The sequence below is a fragment of the Pleurodeles waltl genome, chromosome 6, assembly GCF_031143425.1.
Source record: "Pleurodeles waltl isolate 20211129_DDA chromosome 6, aPleWal1.hap1.20221129, whole genome shotgun sequence".
In the NCBI taxonomy this organism is placed as follows: Eukaryota; Metazoa; Chordata; class Amphibia; order Caudata; family Salamandridae; genus Pleurodeles; species Pleurodeles waltl.
Window position 1 is genome coordinate 320,880,589 of NC_090445.1, and position 19,350 is coordinate 320,899,938.

General features: G+C 45.0%; 1 protein-coding gene across 1 annotated transcript in view; it reads left to right on the top strand.

The window, feature by feature from the left end:
* The first annotated feature begins 14,073 nt into the window (after window positions 1–14,073).
* Window positions 14,074–19,350, top strand: part of REC8 (REC8 meiotic recombination protein) — a 1,036,252-nt gene continuing 1,030,975 nt past the window's right edge. Inside the window, exon 1 of the mRNA XM_069238146.1 lies at window positions 14,074–14,392. The gene's annotated coding sequence lies outside the window, so the exon portion shown is untranslated. The remainder of the gene's footprint in view (window positions 14,393–19,350) is intronic.

Genomic DNA, 19,350 nt, shown 5'->3' on the forward strand with positions numbered 1-19,350 from the left:
GTGCACACATATTTTGCACACACATGCAGAGTATAATTAGGAAGGGCCGCATTTATAAGGCCCTAGGGGCATCTGCACCAATGCAGCATAATTTCTTTTAATGCTCCAGTGGCACAGAGTGCGGGACCTTGCTTAGTTTTTCATGGCCTTGTGAATATGGCCCCCTTTCACACATAACACTGCGTGAAAGGGACGTTCCATGGGTGTTGCTGGGGTGTTCCTACACACAACACCCATGGAACCTGATGAAATCTGATGCACTCCCAGATTTACAAGGCTGGGAATGCGTCAGATTCCTATGCCACCTCAGTCAAGGTGTATAGAAATAAGTTAGAGCAGTTCTTGAGAAACTGATGTTATGAAGAGAGAAAAGTGACATATATTAAATTGTAGCATTTGTATAGCACTTACTAGCGATGTTGGCAGCTGAAGTGCTTACTCAAGCTACATCTTGTAGCATGTGTGGTTGGAAGGGTGTTGTGTGCAATGGTCTGCCATATCAAATGCTCCTGATAGACCGAGAAATATAAGGGTTGGTGAAAGATGGATGTGGTGGGTACTGGAAATAAAGGTTACCACTTTGGAGAGTGCAGTTTCAGTTGAGTGATGTGGCGTAAGCCTTGCTGTAATTGGTTCAGCATTTTATGAGAACAGAGATATGTAATTAGACTGTTGAAAACTAGTCATTCCAATGTCTTGAAGAAGAACCAGATCTTCCCTTCCACGTGCATCTGGGTGTCAGAAGGCAAGGAAGGGTTGTTAGTGCCTTTATTTTAGTAGTGGTAATACTAATGCAGTGTGGGTAGATGGCCTGTATACCAGATTCCCATGCTATGCATCCTTCTGCCATCCAGTGGTTGGGCTCAAAAGAGTGCCTTCAATAACTTCTTTTGGGTGTTGACCATAGGTAGAGCCTGTTTGTTTTGTGATGCCAACGACCAAAAGCCCACATTGTTTTGCAACACATCAGACATCTTCAGATTATATTATTCATCATCAGGTTTGGAAGCAGAGTCACCACTCGGACTGAAACCACGCTTTAAATATCGAGAATGGTCACTGAACATCACAGTTTTTCAGCATACTAAAGAAAGAAAACAACAGCTATAGATCCCTTACTGACGACATTGAACATCAACAGTTCACTTTACAATTACATCTGACTAGATATTTTGTCGGTTTTGGTTTTAGGTTCTATCCAGGTGTCAGTGTTGTTATATTCATGTGTAGACCTACACTCAGCGGGTAATTTGTGTTTCTTGTTGCATCAAAACAACACACTAAGCCAGGCTTGCACTCTTTTCAAGCCAATGTCCACCAAGTTTTCAGTTCTGGCTCCACAGAAATGGTGTATGGTAATGTGAAGCATTACAAATAAATAGCATGAGAATAATTATGTATTTGTGTGGAGGCAAACAACTGTAGAGTAATATTGGTGTAGGTTAAAAGGTCAAAAAACAGTTGCATCCATGGTGATAATGACTGCTGTTCGCTCCTCCCATCTGTGCTGCTGCCAGAGAAAACACTATAAATTATCTAGCTATCTAGCACACTTGAATAGCATTACAATGCTATTTGTGTGTGTCCCTGAAAGTTCAAGCTCAGGCAGCAGGATAAATACACAATACGATCACAGCTGTGTGGTGGGCAAGCACTTTTTTGTGGAAACGCACAGCTCCAACCCAATCAAAACATGTACTCCTGTCTCCTAACTTGTAGGTGGGGACAATCCCTCTGTACTGATGCTTTCATAATTGTCTAGCAAAAGCTGCGCTGGCAAGCCAGACCATTAACTGGGGGCACTGTATGCCATGATGTTGTGGCAGGTTTAGTTGCTTGAAGTTTTTGAGCCAGCCACTAGTGTACCAGATATGAATTGTGTACTCTGTAAGAATAGTACCAGCATGTTCAGACATGTTGCATACATATGCATTAGGTGGTTTCTTCGAATGATCCCTAGCAGTGGGAAATAGAAGATGCATTCAGCACCAAATGACATACTGGATGGTGCACAACACTAATGAAAGATTGTTTTAAGGTGGTGGACTTGGAGACTTTTGAATATTACTGCTTCATGAATTTCTCATATGTAGTTAGTAGGTACCACGCCCTAATTCTCCTAGCTATCTACATGAAATGTTATTTTGTTTGTTAGCCATCATCTTCGCCATTCAGCATTTAAATGATGCTAAAACACCTAAGGCAACCAAGCACTGTGGAAAAGCCACAGTTTCGTTCTAGATCTAGAAGAAGAGGGGTTTAAAGGACTTTTAAAATAGGAGTAGCATTTTGGCTGTCGTACCCAGCCAGTGCATTCTACAGAGCACTTGCCAAGTAGGGGAATACCCAATTTGGATTGTTTGCACCCCTTGCCTAGCTCCATCATGAACCTAATTCCCAGGGAGAATCGCAACGCATTTTAAAAAATAGTTCTATAACAGAGTGAATGTGAACCGTTTATTGAACTGTTTGCAATATACAAGGAAGGAACATATGACTCTTAAACCCATGAACTCTATCCACTCCGGCGCCCCTTCGGACCCCTGCCCTCACTTCATCTTTAACAAAGCCGACGACATCATCGCCCGCACCTCCAGGCCGTCATCAACTCTTCTTTTTCTTCTGGTACCTTACCCGAATGCTGGAAACACGCCGAAGTCAACGCCCTACTAAAGAAACCTACGGCGGACCCGAACGACCTGAAAAACTTCCGCCCCATCTCTCTCCTGCCTTTCCCAGCCAAGGTAATAGAGAAGACCGTCAACAAACAGCTGACCACCTTCCTGGAAAACAACAACCTGCTCGACCCATCACAAACCGGATTCCGAACCAACCACAGCACGGAAACCGCCCTCATCTCAGTCACAGACGACATCAGATCCCTGATGGACAACGGTGAAACAGTCGCCCTCATTCTCCTCGACCTCTCGGCTGCCTTCGACACCGTCTGTCACCGCACCCTAATCACCCGCCTCCGCTCCACCGGGATCCAAGGCCAGGCCCTGGACTGGATCGCCTCCTTCCTCTCAAACCGTTCCCAAAGAGTTTACCTCCCTCCGTTTCGCTCAGAACCCACCGAGATCATCTGCGGCGTACCTCAAGGCTCATCACTCAGCCCGACACTCTTCAATGTCTACGTGAGCCCCCTCGCCAACATCGTACGCAAGCACGACATCATCATCACCTCCTACGCCGACGACACCCAGCTTATACTCTCCCTCACCAAGGACCCCGCCAGCGCCAAGACCAACCTACAAAAGGGTATGAAGGACGTCGCAGATTGGATGAGGCTCAGCCGCCTAAAGCTGAACTCTGAAAAAACGGAAGTCCTCATCCTCGGCAACACCCCGTCCGCCTGGGACGACTCCTGGTGGCCCACGGCCCTCGGCACCGCACCGACCCCCACAGACCACGCCCGCAACCTCTGCTTCATCTTGGACCCTCTTCTCACCATGACCAAGCAAGTCAACACCGTGTCCTCCGCCTGCTTCCTCACCCTCCGCATGATCTTCCGCTGGATCCCCGCCGACACTAGAAAAACCGTGACCCACGCCCTCGTTACGAGCCGCCTGGACTACGGCAACACCCTCTACGCTGGGACCACAGCCAAACTCCAAAATCGCCTGCAACGCATTCAAAACACCTCGGCCCGCCTCATCCTCGACGTACCCCGCAACAGCCACATCTCCGCACACCTGAGACACCTGCATTGGCTCCCAGTCAGCAAAAGGATCACCTTTCGACTTCTCACCCACGCACACAAAGCCCTCCACACCAAGGGACCGGAATACCTCAACCGACGCCTCAGCTTCTACGTCCCCACCCGCCTCCTCCGCTCCTCTGGCCTCGCTCTCATCCCTCGCATCCGCCGCTCCACGGCGGGTGGGAGATCTTTCTCCTTCCTGGCGTCCAAGACCTGGAACTCCCTCCCCACCAGCCTCAGGACCACTCAGGACCACTCCGCTTTCCGGAGACTCCTAAAAACCTGGCTTTTCGAGCAGCAGTAACCCCCTCTTTCCCCTAGCGCCTTGAGACCCGCACGGGTGAGTAGCGCGCTTTATAAATGTTAATGATTTGATTTGATTAAAAAGAGTTGTAAGCGATTATATATAAGTAAATAAGTCTGCCCTAAGTACCTAGGATGCAGGACTGGCTACAATATTCCTGTCCAGAAACTCTTGTCTTTTCCCCAGTACATGGGCTGCCCTTTTAAAAGCCTTCTAGTGACCACCATGTTCTCGATTCATTGATTGCTCTACATGTTCTGTGCACCATTCAAAGAGGGGGTTTATAGCAGCAAAAGCTTAGAGCTGTACCAATGCAAAACGGTAGAACGATACACTCCCATGAGCCGAAGTCAGCAGATGTTACGCTAAGAACAATGGAGTATAAATATTTAACTGAGAAAGGAGTTGTTGCAGTTGCAACTTCTCGTTAGCTAGTTAGTTCAACCTGTGGCAACTCTGCTGTTTCATTGTAACATTTTTCATTCCTTGTGTCGTTGATGTTTTGATTGCTGATCAGGTTTGTGTGCCAGTTCAAGTGATCCAGGCTTAAATTTGGGTGAACCCGACTTTCAAGTGTCTATAAGGAAGAGGGGTGTTGGCTGTAGAAATTGTAGTAATTCTATTATTTTGTTTAATTGCAGCTCACAGCAGGGTTCCCTCGATTTTAGCAGACTCAGTTGTAGTGGATATGTTCTGGTAGACAGCATCACTTATAGCGCCCTTCCAATTCATGGTGCAACTTCTTTTATGTCAGGGCACCTGAAGTAGTCAAAGCGCAATAACGGGTTCCAGGCAAGGAATAGCTGAGTACCCATCACATGCATTAGATCAAAGGAAGTGGGAACAACTAACCTAATGTCCTCATGTGTAACAAACTTTTACCTTCACCAACACAGGTGCTTTTCTGATGGGCGCTACAGATGGCAGGCCCTGAACCCACCGCTTCCATTCTGTCCCTCACTTTCCTAGGCTCTCCCCTAGTGCTGCACTCCTCCACCTCCCCCATGCCCCGGAGCATTTCAGGAGTAGCGTGAATCAAGCTTGGGTGCTGTTTCAGTCCCTCCAAATGCATTGAAGAGCTTAGTCTCAACTCTTTGAAGTATTACCTCTTCACAAGATAAGTCTTCAAGATCATTTCAGGGCTGTCCGATGCTCCAAAGGCACGCCTCACACATAGCAGAGCTGCAGTACACCAGCAGCAGTAAGTGTAGTGTCTTCAGCAGGAAGCCATTCACATTTCAGCTGCCTGAAGTTTGGCAGAACTGAGATGGTGTGGCCCCAGCCTGACCATCGGTAGGTGCAGTCCTACGGTGGTCTTCACAATTAGTTGTTGTAGCCCAGGCCGACTGGACAACAGGCACAGCCCCCGACAGGGCACGCTGGCATGGCATGAGGCGTTCAGCAAATCAGCAGATTTCACCCTGCAGGGGTCATTCAGCAATTCAGGGGACGCAGTGTCGCAAAAGCAATTCATCAGATGCAACTCCGTACAGGCATGGCAGTGATACACTATCATCACCCCAAACATGCTTTTAGCAGTCACACTGACACAGAGTTGCGGTTCATGCCTGGAACTGAAATGAGAGTTTGGGGTGCCCTCTGGCACCAGGGCCCTCCTGAATTACTCTCAACAAGTCTGCTTCTTCTGGGCACCGCACAACCACCAAAGACATGGTGGACCTCGCTCCTTGGATACAGCTATTAAACACAGCTGGCAGACAGAATATGTGGATCCACTGTCAAACCTTAGAGCCAGTTTGAGTTTGCTATTCTTTCAATTGTCCTTTACAAGCTCTCCTACTGAGACGGCCTTTGTGTGGAATAAAGCTTCTCACTGAAGTACTGTCTCCATTCTGGACCCCCTACAAAATAGACAAAGAGGGTGTGAAGTTTCTGCACCTCACTGACATCAGCCCACATGAAGGAGTAATGGCAAAAGGGCAGATCTCACCTTCCACTGCAGAGTCTTCAGTCCCGCCCTTCACTGCTACTATCCACCAAATGGCAGAATTCAGAAAGAATAATCAACAACTCCTTGCTAACTAAAATTTTTCACAGAGTATCAAAGGAGCCTAGTCTTCACTTCTCTCACTTCAGTGTCTAGGTCTCCTGGTTATAGCTAGAGGAATATGAGCAATAAACTTACATTTTCTGGGAGAACCATCCTCACCCTCCATCTTGTGCAAGGCGAGGTCTGAGACACCCAAAATGAATCCCACTGGCCTCCATTACTCTGGCTTAAATCACACACAACATTCATGTATCACAAGGACGACAAACAGCCACAACTTTAACATGTGGGATGTTGACACAAAGAACTGGACAACAGCACAAAAGTAGAACCATACATGAGTGGACCAGTAGGTCACCACTTCAATGACCCTGATACAAAAGCCTGTTCACACTTCTGATCTTTTAACACAATATACTGCCATCAACGCTCTACATACTAGGTCCACTGACGGGTGCAACAGACCTCTGTCAAAAAAGAAGCCACACTTGATGAATCTCTTAGGGTCACAGAACAAGTCCAAGACCTCTCATAGTCAAGGATGGGTATCTGTACACATGCGTAGCTTAGCTTTAAGCCAGGTCTAAAATAAGAAGTCAAGATACAGGGCAGAACACACCTTTTTACCATGCATGCACATTTTTGTCTCAACAGATATTTTACATTTACATATTCTGTTCCTGACTTTTAAGAACCACAGTGACTACTACATACATGCTTTCAGATAAATGGGAGCTGCATTTGGGAACATATCTATTCCTAACTTTTTATTTCCTGATTAAGGTGAGTATGCAATAATCCTACAGAAGCCAATCCAAAACGTTTCCATTGTAATTTATCAACATTGACCATCACTTGATTGACTTATTTGTGGACTTTACCACTGCTTTGAAGTTTCTTACAGCCAAGTGATTACAGGAGACTTCCTCTCAAACAGCTATTAAGATATTCATTTTTCAGAAATGATTATTACCTTTTTGATGACCTTCAATCTTACTCAGTTAGTGGATGGTACACTTGTATCAAAAGTGCTACCTTTTATCTACTGTTTGCTTCCCTTGGGCTCATTACAGGCTTAAAGTATGTGTTGGGCCCATCTTCTGGGCAGCCCATGATTATATTGATTTAAGATTGTAATCCCGGATAAACATCCTACTTTTCGGAAAGGCTTACTTCATTTTTAGTTAATGTTGCGCCCCAGCAACTCCGCGAGAAGTAACGAGGCAGGGCGACTCGTCCACCTTGGTTGGCTCCTGACCTCACTTCTAGAAGTTGCTAAAGCAGTAAAAGCTGCAAACAACTTTGGTGCTACAATAAAAATATTACCAAGCAAGACTCCTAGAGAGATGTATTCCTCGTAATTATAAAAAAAAAAAAACTAAAGTTTATGAGGTATGTCTCTTTTCAATGTACTGTATCAGGAAAGAACTGCCATATTTTCCAGATTATTAGAACATTGGAATGCTGAAAGCTCCATTGAAAACAATGGAGTGCTGCGGGCTTTTACTGGCCGGTAAAAGCCCGCAGCGCCAACATTCCAATGTTCGCTTTGTTCACAGCAGCAGCTGTGAAAAAAGCCTCACGGAGCCCGAGGGGATTTTAATCCCCTCGGGCTCCGTGATTTTTTTTTTTTTTAATAGAACATTCTGCCCTGAGTGGCAGAATGTTCTAATAGCCTTAGAACCCGCCGTAGCGGGCTCTACCAACTACTAAAGTCCCTCTCCCTTGTTAAATGCCCTCGCCTTTGGCTCTGGCATTTAACGCGGGGAGCGGGCCTTTAATAGCCGGTAGAGCCCGCTACGGCGGGTTCTAAGGCTATATTAAAAACATGACTTGCCCAGCAGAATGCAACATTGGCATCCATCAATTCTCTATCAGCCAGCCTGGTCTCTTTTTCTGTTGCAACCATTACAGCCAGGATATCAAAGAAATAATTCCAATGACAATCTAACAACACCTTATATTACCTTCCTATGCGTTATCAGCTCCTTATTAACCCCTTTAATGCATCTACATAGATAGATTTATAGATAGATCTATAGATAGATCTATCTATATAAATATATATATCTATATCTATATATGACTTTTGTCAGTGCATGTGTGGTTCCCTGGGGGCTGCAATCGGCCCCCAGGAAAACCAGACCCACATATAAAAGTGATCTCTATATATATATATATATATATATATATATATATATATATATATATATATTTGCCACCAGTCGTCTTGCAGTTGCAGCTTGCGTCTTCAAAGCAGTGCACATACTTCAACTGACACATTTCAACTGTAGCTTTTAGGCAGCAATAAAGAAGTCAAGTAAGTCTTGTGATTATGTTTCTGCTACAAAAGGATTGGACTTTTGTCTAGTGGCAGTTTTAGTGTCATAAAGAAGCGCAGAAGGTTTATATGACTACTGCAAAGAGCAAATCTGTATTTTATGTAAATAGCTGAGTACATTAGTAAAGTCAGCCACTACCTGCGCTATAATACAAATGAAATGTATGTGCAGGGTGGGGGGTGGCTATGGAGAGATGAAGAGCACGTTTGCTGGGTGGTAATGAGAGAATCCGAGAAGGAGGACATGGGAGTGGGAGTACCAATAATGATTGTTGGACTGGGCGCAGGAGTTGCTAAAGACTGTGACGAATGGTATGTGACAAGGTGTTTGAGTGTCTTGAAAGAACGTGCTGATTGAGGGAAGAAGCGCAGGTAAGGTGGCCTCTACTGTTGCACGTATCACACACACACACCAGCAATTTTGTGACTGTCTATGTAGGCTAGTGTTTTAGAGCAACAGTTTAGCCAATAGCAGAAATGGCAGAAATGGCATCTTGATGGATGACTGCTGCTGACGTCACTGGTTATAGAGGACAGCTCTGACATAGGATCAGAGACTGAGACAGCAGCTACTGAGACAGCATCTGAGGGACAGTACAATGGCGCAGACTCTGGGAGTGATTTTTCAGTTGGAGGAGTACCACTGGATAACTCCTTCCAGTAAATTGTGAGGGAGGTGATGAGGGCAGTCCTGTTGTCCCCTCGCAAGCACAGTCTGTGCAACAGGGCAATAGTGGGTTAGCCCAACCCAGAGAGCAGGTGAATGCGGGGGCAAGCACAGAGAGGGTGCTCTCTTGGGAGCTCCCCAATTTAGTTCAGCCCCGTATTCCAATGCCCAAATTGTATTGTGGAGACAACAAAATTATCTATCACAAAACAAACTGGTTTTGTAAGGCAGGCACCTGTGTTTTTGGTCCTGGGTTCGGCGGCTATATAGGGAAAGATACTAAACCCAAACATTTCTGGAAACTAGACATCCGGGGGAGTCCACAGAGGTGTGACTTGTGTGGATTCCCCAACGTTTTCTTACCCAGAATTCCCTGCAAAATTGAAATGTTGAATAAAAACTCTATTTTTCTTGCATTTCTGTCACACATACTACAGGAATATGCTGCGATCCACAAAATTCCTACCACCCAGTGATTCCTCACCTGTCCTGATAAAAACACTACCCCACTTGAGTGCCTATACCTAGTGCCTGCGTAAGGAATGGATCACCCCAGGGTCAACAGTTGCCTCATGTAACTACCAACATTGACCGTTGTGTGATCTATTCCTGTCGCGGGCACTAGGCCTACCCTCACAAGTGAGGTATCATTTTTATTGGGAGACTTGGGGAACGCTGGGTGGAAGGAAATTTGTGGCTCCTCTCAGATTCCAGAACTTTCTGTCACCGAAATGTGAGGAAAAAGTGTTTTTTTGGCCACATTTTGAGGTTAGCAAAGGATTTTGGGTAACAGAACCTGATCAGAGCCCCACAAGTCAGCCCATCCTGGATTCCCCTAGGTGTCTAGTTTTCAAAAATGTGCAGGTTTGCTAGGTTTCCCTAGGTGCCAGCCGAGCTAAAGGCCAAAATCAACAGCTAGGCACTTTGCAAAAAACTGCTATGTTTTCTTCGTGAAAATGTGATATGTCCACGTTGTGTTTTGGGGCATTTCCTGTCGCGGGCACTAGGCCTACCCCCACAAGTGAGGTATCATTTTTATCGGGACGCTTGGGGGAACGCTGGGTGGAAGGAAATTGGTGGCTCCTCTCAAATTCCAGAACTTTCTGTCACCGAAATGTGAGGAAAAAGTGTTTTTTTGGCCACATTTTGAGGTTTGCAAAGGATTCTGGGTAACAGAACCTGATCAGAGCCCCAGAAGTCAGCCCATCCTGGTTCCCCCTAGGTGTCTAGTTTTAAAAAATGTGCAGGTTTGCTAGGTTTCCCTAGGTGCCAGCTGAGCTAGAGGCCACAATCCACAGCTAGGCACTTTGCAAAAAACACATCAGATTTCAATGTAAAAATGAAATGTGTCCATATTGCCTTTCCTGTCGCGGGCATTAGGCCTATCCACGCAAGTGAGGCACCATTTTTTATCGGGAGACTTGGGGGAACATAGAATAGCACAACAAGTGTTATTGCCCCTTGTCTTTCTCTACATTTTTCCCTTCCAAATGTAAGACAGTGTGTAAAAAAGACGTCTATTTGAGAAACGGCCTGTAATTCACATGCTAGTATGGGAACCCCAGAATTAAGAGATGGGCAAATAACCACTGCTGCTCAATACCTTATCTTATGCCCATTTTGGAAATACAAAGGTTTTCTTGATACCTATTTTTCACTCTTTATATTTCAGCAAATGAATTGCTGTATACCCAGTATAGAATGAAAACCCATTGCAAGGTGCAGCTCATTTATTGGCTCTGGGTACCTAGGGATCTTGATGAACCTACAAGCACTATATATCCCTGAAACCAGAAGAGTCCAGCACACGTAACGGTATATTGATTGAAAAAATCTAACATTGCAGAAAAAAGTTACAGAGTAAAATGCTGAGAAAAATTGCTGTTTTTTTCAGCTCAATTTTAATATGTTTTTATTTCAGACGTTATTTTCTGTAGGAAAACCTTGTAGGATCTACACAAATGACCCCCTGCTGAATTCACAATTTTGTCTACTTTTCAGAAACACTTAGCTGTCCGGGATCCAGTGTTGGTTTCACACCCATTCCTGTCACTAACTGGAAGGAGGATGAAAGCACCAAAAATAGTAAAAATGAAGTATGTCCCAGTAAAATGCCAAAATTGTGTTGAAAAATGTGGTTTTCTGATTCAACTCTGCCTGTTCCTGAAAGCTGGGAAGATTGTGATTTTAGCACCACAAACCCTTTGTTGATGCCATTTTCAGGGTAAAAACCACAAGCCTTCTTCTGAAGCCCTTTTTTCCCATTTTTTGAAAAAAACAAAATCTTAGGTGTATTTTGGCTAATTTCTTGGTCTCCTCCAGGGGAACCCAGAAACTCTGGGTACCTTTAGAATCCCTAGGATGTTGGAAAAAAAGGACGCAAATTTGGCGTGGATAGCTTATTTGGACAAAAAGTTATGAAGGCCTAAGCGCAAACTACCCCAAATAGCCAAAAAAGGGCTCAGCAATTGGGGGGGGGAAAGGCCCAGCAGCTAAGAGGTTAAGGTGATGGAGCAGCATAGATCAGGAACCCCACCAGACCCTTTCCATATTGGTGAAATAATATTAAGCCATGCATGCAACGAACTAAAAAAAAAAAAATAGTTGTGAATTTTCTTTTGAAAAAGAATACCCTCTCATGATTGGTTTCAAGATACACAAGCTGGTTTTTGCCCAATAGGTGTTATTAGCTAACACTGATATCGTGTGAATGACGACATGAGGGTGTCAGCAGATGGCAACTGTGTTAGCACCTTTCTCTTTGAGACTGGTGGGCTACTTTTAACATTGTGGACCTTGATATCCACACAACTCTTCTTGAGGAAACGGTCAGTTGTGGTGAGGTCCTTAGCAGCTGGCATTCCTTCCCTCACTGAACAGACTGTCTAACATCATTTTGCCATCAGCGATTCATGCAGCTGTCTGTAGGGCCCCAAAGAATCCGCACTCTCAACTTTTAAATGTTGCCCCGCAATCCACCTCGTATGATCTCATGGCCACCTCTGTTTTTGGGTCTAACGTAAAAGACAGCCATCTCTTGCACATGTTTTTTCAGCTAAAAAAAACTGTGAAGACTGATGCTTTTGGACTGTGGTTCTTGCAGCTACAACTGGCGCTTGATCAGGCTATTGTAAGTGTAAAGCTAATTTTCATCTGTCATATGCTTAGGTTCTTTAAAGTGCTGCTGTCCGATTGATAGAGGAGGCTTCTAAATGGCCCCACGCCACATCTATTCTTAACCTACATAAAATTTCTTCATGCACTAGTAAATACTTCACAATTATAGCATTATACATAGATCACCATATAGAAAAGCTCTGATTTTTGCTAAAGTAAAGACTTACATGTTACTCTCCTACTAGGTGGTTGCGGCTAGCCAAAGGTCTGCTTAAAACTCGATTCAAAAAGAAGAAATTCTGAAGGAGGGCTTTGTCAGTCCAGCTTCGAAGAACTCACTTTCCCATCATCTGCATGGAACATCAGATTAACTTCAGATCAGAAAACAGCTTAAAACCTGGCAGTTCATGGGCAAATTTCTCTAAGTCTCTCTCACGATGATCTTTGCTCGTACTCTTTCGTAGCACTAACCTATTGTTTGGGTGAGTGCTGCACTTTAAAAAAGATTTAAGTAAATAAAAGATCACTGTAGAATGATCTTTCAAGTCGTCATGTAATTTCCATCAATTTCACCTCATTAGCTCCTGTTCTTGTTAAGTAATCAGATTACTAGGCAGGACATGTGCAACCTTCCTGCTATACAGTGAGGGTCTATGTAAAACAGCACTCACCCTGGTACTGTGGCTTGATGACTGCCACAGCCCCCCCTTCAATTGGGAAGTTCACTGACTTTCCTAAACAGTAAGTGCATGTTTTATTCTTAAAGGAGTTCTGCTTGAGGCCTAGCCATTTTCTCCACTGTATAACCAAACTCCAATGGAAAATCGTGAAATGCCTTCATCATGCACGTTATGTTGGGACTTGCATACATGTTCAACTCACTCAGCTGGAGCGAGATGAGAAGGGCGCAGCTGTTGGCATAACTTATTGTAACATTACAAAAGAGGCCCAGCTAAAGAACTACCACAGGATTCTACGACTTACGAGATACGTGGGAGCACTGATTTAGTCTCGACAATGTGAATCACAAGAGGGACGGGAGTGGTGGGGTCTTGGGTGAGTTAAAAATTCCTCTCTCCTAGTAATTCCAATGATTTAATAGATCTGTTGGAGGCGGTATGATTAATAAGGAGCTGCGGAAGTTGGAGATGTAATGTACCTAACTTCCTAGTCTACATGTTTCGGAGCTTTACCCCTAGGCTCCTCTTCAGGACCACTCCTATCCCTACTGTGATTCACACTGACGAGACTACATCAGTGCTCCCACGTATCTCATAGGTCATAGCATGCCCCGCTCTGTAGCGGAACGGGAAGCAATCCAAAGATGAAGCATGCCACCAAGGGGTAACACTGGTGGGTGAGGGTTTTTCTAAAAGGACAATCCTTTTTCCTGTCCATCCTGTGATAGTTCTTTAGCTGGGCCTCTTTTGTCATGTTATATAGGCTATAAGGAGGACAGCCCCAGCCCCACAACCTCCTTCTCCCGCTTTGTTTTTGGCACAACCTAATGCACACAGCTTGATGCACCCCTAAGAATATTGGCGCCCTGGGCCTAGCTGATACCAGCCTATGCCAGGCATTACTGGTGAGAACCACTGGTCTAGCGTCTGCCTAGTATTGCAGTTAATATGATGGCTGCTGCTCTTGAAGCCTCTGCTATAGGAAGGGAATCGACTATCAGGGGCGGCTCCTCTATAAGGGCGGAGGAGCATTGCCCCGTCTGCCAGCAGCGACAGCTGCAAACCTTTTCCCCAAAAATAATAATAAACTTTGTTTATTATAGTGTAACGGTGTCCCCGTTACACGGCAGACACCGGGGGCGAGGGTTGCTGTAGCAACCACAACATGCGACTCTGGGAAGTGCCTTGGGGGCACTTCTCAACACAAGGACCCAGTCTGCGGTGGTGACGACTTCCGGGTAAAGGGGGTGGCGGCCGCAAACAACTGGGATATAATCCCCGACAAACGTAGAGACGGTGAGAGAGAAGAGGAGACAAGGAGCAACATGGAAAGACAGAGCAGCAACGAGGAAGAAGGACGGAGACCAGAAAAGCAGGAAGAGGGCAGGAGCGGCCTGACGACGGGAGGAAAAGACATGGATGAGCCGGTCCCAGAGAGCAGAGACAACGCGGTGAAGGAGGAGGACGGTGGTGACAGAGAGAGGAGAGCAGGAAGGAACGGAGGATCGGAGAGGGGAGCCCAACACCAGACAGCCTAGCCACGTCCCTGGAAGGGCGTGGCTGTACAAGGTACGGCCTTATTTTTATTAAGTACCGTGAATGGGATAAGGGGTGGGGTATGGGTGAGCACACTGGCACAAGAACGAGTGTCTGATAGGAGTGACACCGGGGTAATCCCTCCTCACATCCACGCACACCTCCCTCCCCTGGTAAACCTGGTGGTTGAGAAAAAGACTAAGAAAACACACCTACCTGAAACCTGGTTCTTTTTTTCTTTTTCCCTCCGTCCTGAGGCAACCCCAATCCCAGCAGGAGGTCAATCCAGAAGACGTGCCAAAAACGGAGGAAAACAAAAGAAGAATTGAAAATACTTTAAGTGACTGTACCCCCAAACTATTCCAAAACTATACCTATAACAGAATAAATCGGATAACCATTTAACCCTATCCTACCTGAGTTGTTTATCTATCTACTACGTAACACCTGTATTGTGCTTACATATAGTTTTGGGGGGAAAGGGGTGGGGCCATGGAGGTTATGAGCAATGACAGGGAGTGCTCAGCACTCCCCCTCAGAACACGTGTGTTTGGCCGGCCGTCTCGGGCCGGTCAAACAACATGCGCACAGAGTTCTCTCCATCAACACAGTTGCTGGGCTGGAGAGAGCCTGCACAGGCTGCCAGTCTGCCTGGGAGCGCCCTGGCTGGCTGCTCCCAGCCAATCCTTTTTTTTTTTATAATCTTTTTATTGATTTATATTTTCAGTACGTTACATATAGTACATTGAGCATTTTTGTATGAGAAATAGACATTGATCCAGCCCTGCTGGTTGTACAAATGGCTTGACAGTTAACATTTCTTACTCGGTATATAAGCTCTTATATTAGATACAATACAAGCTTCTCAGCTGTGTTACGGAGTACATGATACTGGCAAGGTATGTAACATTTAAACATCAAGTTCTGCCATTACTCTGGCTTGATTACAACTTAACTTCTTAACTCTAAACTTAACCTAAATCTGACCTCATCAATCTTTACTATGAGGGGTAAAGTATATGTACTTTTTCCCTGATCGCTGCTTTTGGTCATATCTTTGGATAATGTATTGCATGTGTTTGTCTGAGTATATGTGTCTATCATTTAGGGTGGGGGGGGGGGGCATTTTAGGATCACGAATATCAGATCGTTCGTTGAGTGTTTATATAGAGGCATCACTATGTATTAATTTCAAACCCTTGTGTTCTACATATTGTAACAAAATTCTCTAGTATCTCATCCCACTCATCCGCCAAGGGGTAATTTCTCATTCCTCTACTTTCTTCTCTTTTAAGAGCTGTACTTTCTGCCTTCCCCCAGGCTAGCATCTCTGCACACCACTGTGACACCCGTGGGGGCATTGTAGCTTTCCAGCGCTTGGTTAGTAAGCGTTTTGCTAATATCAGTGCTAGATTTGTTAGTCGTGGGAGTGCTTTCTCCTTCTTCGGGCGTGGGAGCAAGCCCAGCAAGCAGGTCTCCACAGTCAGGCTCATAGGGGCGTCTGCTACTTTTCCCAAAACATTTGTTACACTATTCCAATATTGGGTAATGGCCGGGCAGCTCCAGAGCATGTGTAATAGGTCTGCCTCTTCAGTGCCACACCTGGGGCATCCTGGTGATGCGTCGTGGTATAGAAAGTGTATCTTGTGTGGTGTGAGATATGCCCTGTGCAGAATAGAATACTGTATAAATTTAAATCTAGTGTTACGTGGTATTTGACTAGGGTATTCCAGAATTGTCTCCCAATCATCCTCTGACAGTTCTTTGCCAACATCTGTCTCCCATCAGTCGGGTTAGGGGTGGTGATAAATGAGTCTTCAACCCACGGTATAGCCATTTTATCAAATGTCTGCAATGTCCCACTGAGTAGACCGCGTTTACAAGTTCATGTGTGGGGGGTTCCTTACTGTCTCGGGCCCAATAGTTTTTAATATAGTGTCGTATGGTAGCATGTAAGAGAAAGAGCGATGAAGTCAAGTTGTGTTCGTGTGAAGTCTGTGTGTACTAGTAGATGCTGGTCTTTGAAGAATACCCCAACCGTGTCCACGCCTTCCTGTGACCACTTCTGTAGTTGTCGTTGGGACAGTATAACTTTGTTTACTGGTAGTCCCAGAAGTGGAGTATTGGGGGAGTATGGGATTGTTTTATTTGTATATTTAAGCGCTGTTTTCCAGTATTGCAAAGCTATTCATAATAAGAGTGGTAGTTGCTTCGGGGCTTGGAAACCAGGACATAACAAGGAATGTATGTGACCTTTATCCACCATTTCCTGGGTGTATTCGATTTCTTGTACATTTCTTCCGGCTAGCCAATATGTCAGCCATTGTAGTTGACCTGCTATGCAATAGGCCTTAAAGTCAGGTGCACCCATGCCTCCTTTCTCTGTTGGCATCTGCAGCTTGGCCTTGACGTCTACCCTTCCCCCATATTAGGTCGACCAGCATCGAGTTAAGGGTTTTGAAGTGAATTTCTGGGATTCTCACTGGTAGATTAATTAAATAAAATAGCAAGCGGCGTAGCATTACCATCTTGGCCAGGGCGAGCTTACCTGCGACTGATATTGGTAGCGATGTCCAAAATTGTATCTGTGATCTAAGAGAAGCCATCGCTTTTAGCAAATTACCTTGCATCAGATCTATTAGGGTGCGGTAAATTTGTATGCCGAGGTATCGGAATGTGTCTGAGGCTAATTGTAGGTGTTTGTCGCCGAATGTGATTGTATTTCTCGGATCTGGGCCAGTGAGGGAGAACGCCACTGATTTGTCAAAGTTTATAGCCAGTCCTAATAGTGGCGTGAATTTTTGGAATATTTGTGCTATAGCATCTAGGTTCTGTCTCATATCTTTCACATATAGAATAATGTCGTCCGCATATAGTGATACTATGTGATTGGTCCCAGGTGTGCCTATTCCCCAGTCTATACCGTCTTGTCGTAGCTTGCAGGCTAGTGGCTCTATCGCCATAATGAACAGTAAGGGGGATAGTGGACATCCTTGCCTGGTGCCTCTTTGTACATGGTAGGTATCTGAGATGTTCTGCCCAGTGCACGCTCTTGCTGTCGGGGAGGTGTATAATAACCGAACCCAGCGTATGTAGTCGTGGGAGATATTGAACCTCTCTAATACTTTAAACATATATTCCCAGCTCAGGGAGTCAAATGCCTGTCTGAGATCTAGTGACAGGCATCCTGCGTGTGGGTAATGACTCTTAGCCGCGTCCATTATATGGTACAGTCGACGAATGTTCAGAGAAGTACTACGGGAAGGGACAAATCCGCATTGGTCCGTGTGTATCAGGCTATCTATGTAATTAAGCAGTCGTTGCGCTAGTATTTTTGCTAATATTTTATATTCTGTATTTAACAGAGATAAGGGTCTGTAAGATGACATATCAGTTGTGGCTTTTCCTGGTTTCAATAATGAGGTGACTATTGCCTGTTTAGTTGTATCTGGAAGAGCTCCATGTTTTAGAGAGGAATAATATCATTTTTCTAACTGTGGGGCAAGTTGTGGGCAGAAGAGGGAGGAAAATTCAGCTGGTAACCCGTCGGAACCTGGTGCTTTATTCCGCACCATGCTTTTGATTGTTTCCTTTATTTCGCCTCGTCTTATCTGTGCGCTTAATTGCAGCTTGGCCTCCTCTGTCAGTGTTGGTAGCCTAATGTCAGCTAGGAATACATCTATCTTGGCTCGATTTATAGTTGTAGGGGCTGAGTATAAAATCATGTAATAATCATGGAAAGCATTATTTATCCCCAGTTGTGTATTTATTGTATCTTGTTGTGGCGTAATAATCTGCAGGATAGGAGTGGGGGGGGGGGGGTTCAGCTTTAATCAGGCGCGCCAATAGAGTCCCTGCTTTGTCTCCTTCGCTGTGGATACATTCACAGTATTTTATATAGTCTATTTTCCGTAATCTTTCCACAAGCTCTGTATGTTCGGCTCTAGCTTCTTGCAGCTGTTGAGTCGATGAGGGTCTTAGTTTCGCCTTTTTTTCTAGTGTGTGTAGCTTGTTTTCTATTAATTTTAATTCCCTGGTTAGCACTTTACGTACTCCAGTTGTCGCTCCCATCACCACACCCCTTATCACCACTTTAAATGCTTCCCATTCGAGTAATGGAGAGGATACTGAGCCCGCATTGTCGGAGAAGAAGTTTGTGATCGCTTTGGATATTTCTGTTCTTAAGATATCATCCTCCAGTATTGAGGGCTGTAAATGCCATGTGGGGATCGGCGTAGATCTCCGCTCCCACAAAAGCGTCATCTCGAGGGGGTTATGGTCTGATAATGTTTTTCCTAAATATGTGGTTTGTGATATCTGAGTCTGCATTGAAGTAGTGCACACTACCCGATCTAGTCTCATCTGCACTTTATGCGGATGTGAATAAAAGGAGTATTCTCTTATACCTATGTTTCTAGCTCGCCAGATATCCGTCAGTGACCAACCTTGTAGCCAATTACGCAATGCCTCTGCCTGTCGTTGTGCATTCGTACCTGACAATGGGGGCGTGGTGCGATCTGTTATGATAGCTAGTACTGCGTTAAAGTCTCCGCCTATTATCCATGGGATGTGAGCCCATTGCAATAGTACCCTCGACAAGCGCTCCAGGAATATATCCTGTGCAGTATTCGGGGCATATATGCTTCCTCGTATTATATGTTTCCCATCTAGATTACCTTTGACCAGTGTGTAACGGCCTTCCTCATCATTTTTGGTCTCTAGTATTTCCAATGATACCTCAGCGCATATCCGTACCGCCGTTCCCCTTGCGAACGCGGAATACGTTGTGTGTAGGAGCTGGCCCCGCCACTTCTTACGGAGTTTCGTCCCTTCATGGGTAGTGAGGTGGGTTTCTTGTAAATAGGCTATATATATATTCCGACGATTTAGTTGAGCTAAAATTCTATGTCGCTTTTGAACGGATCCCATTCCCGTACATTCCAGGTGATAATATTGTATTCACGTAATGCAGTCATATCGAGATATTGATG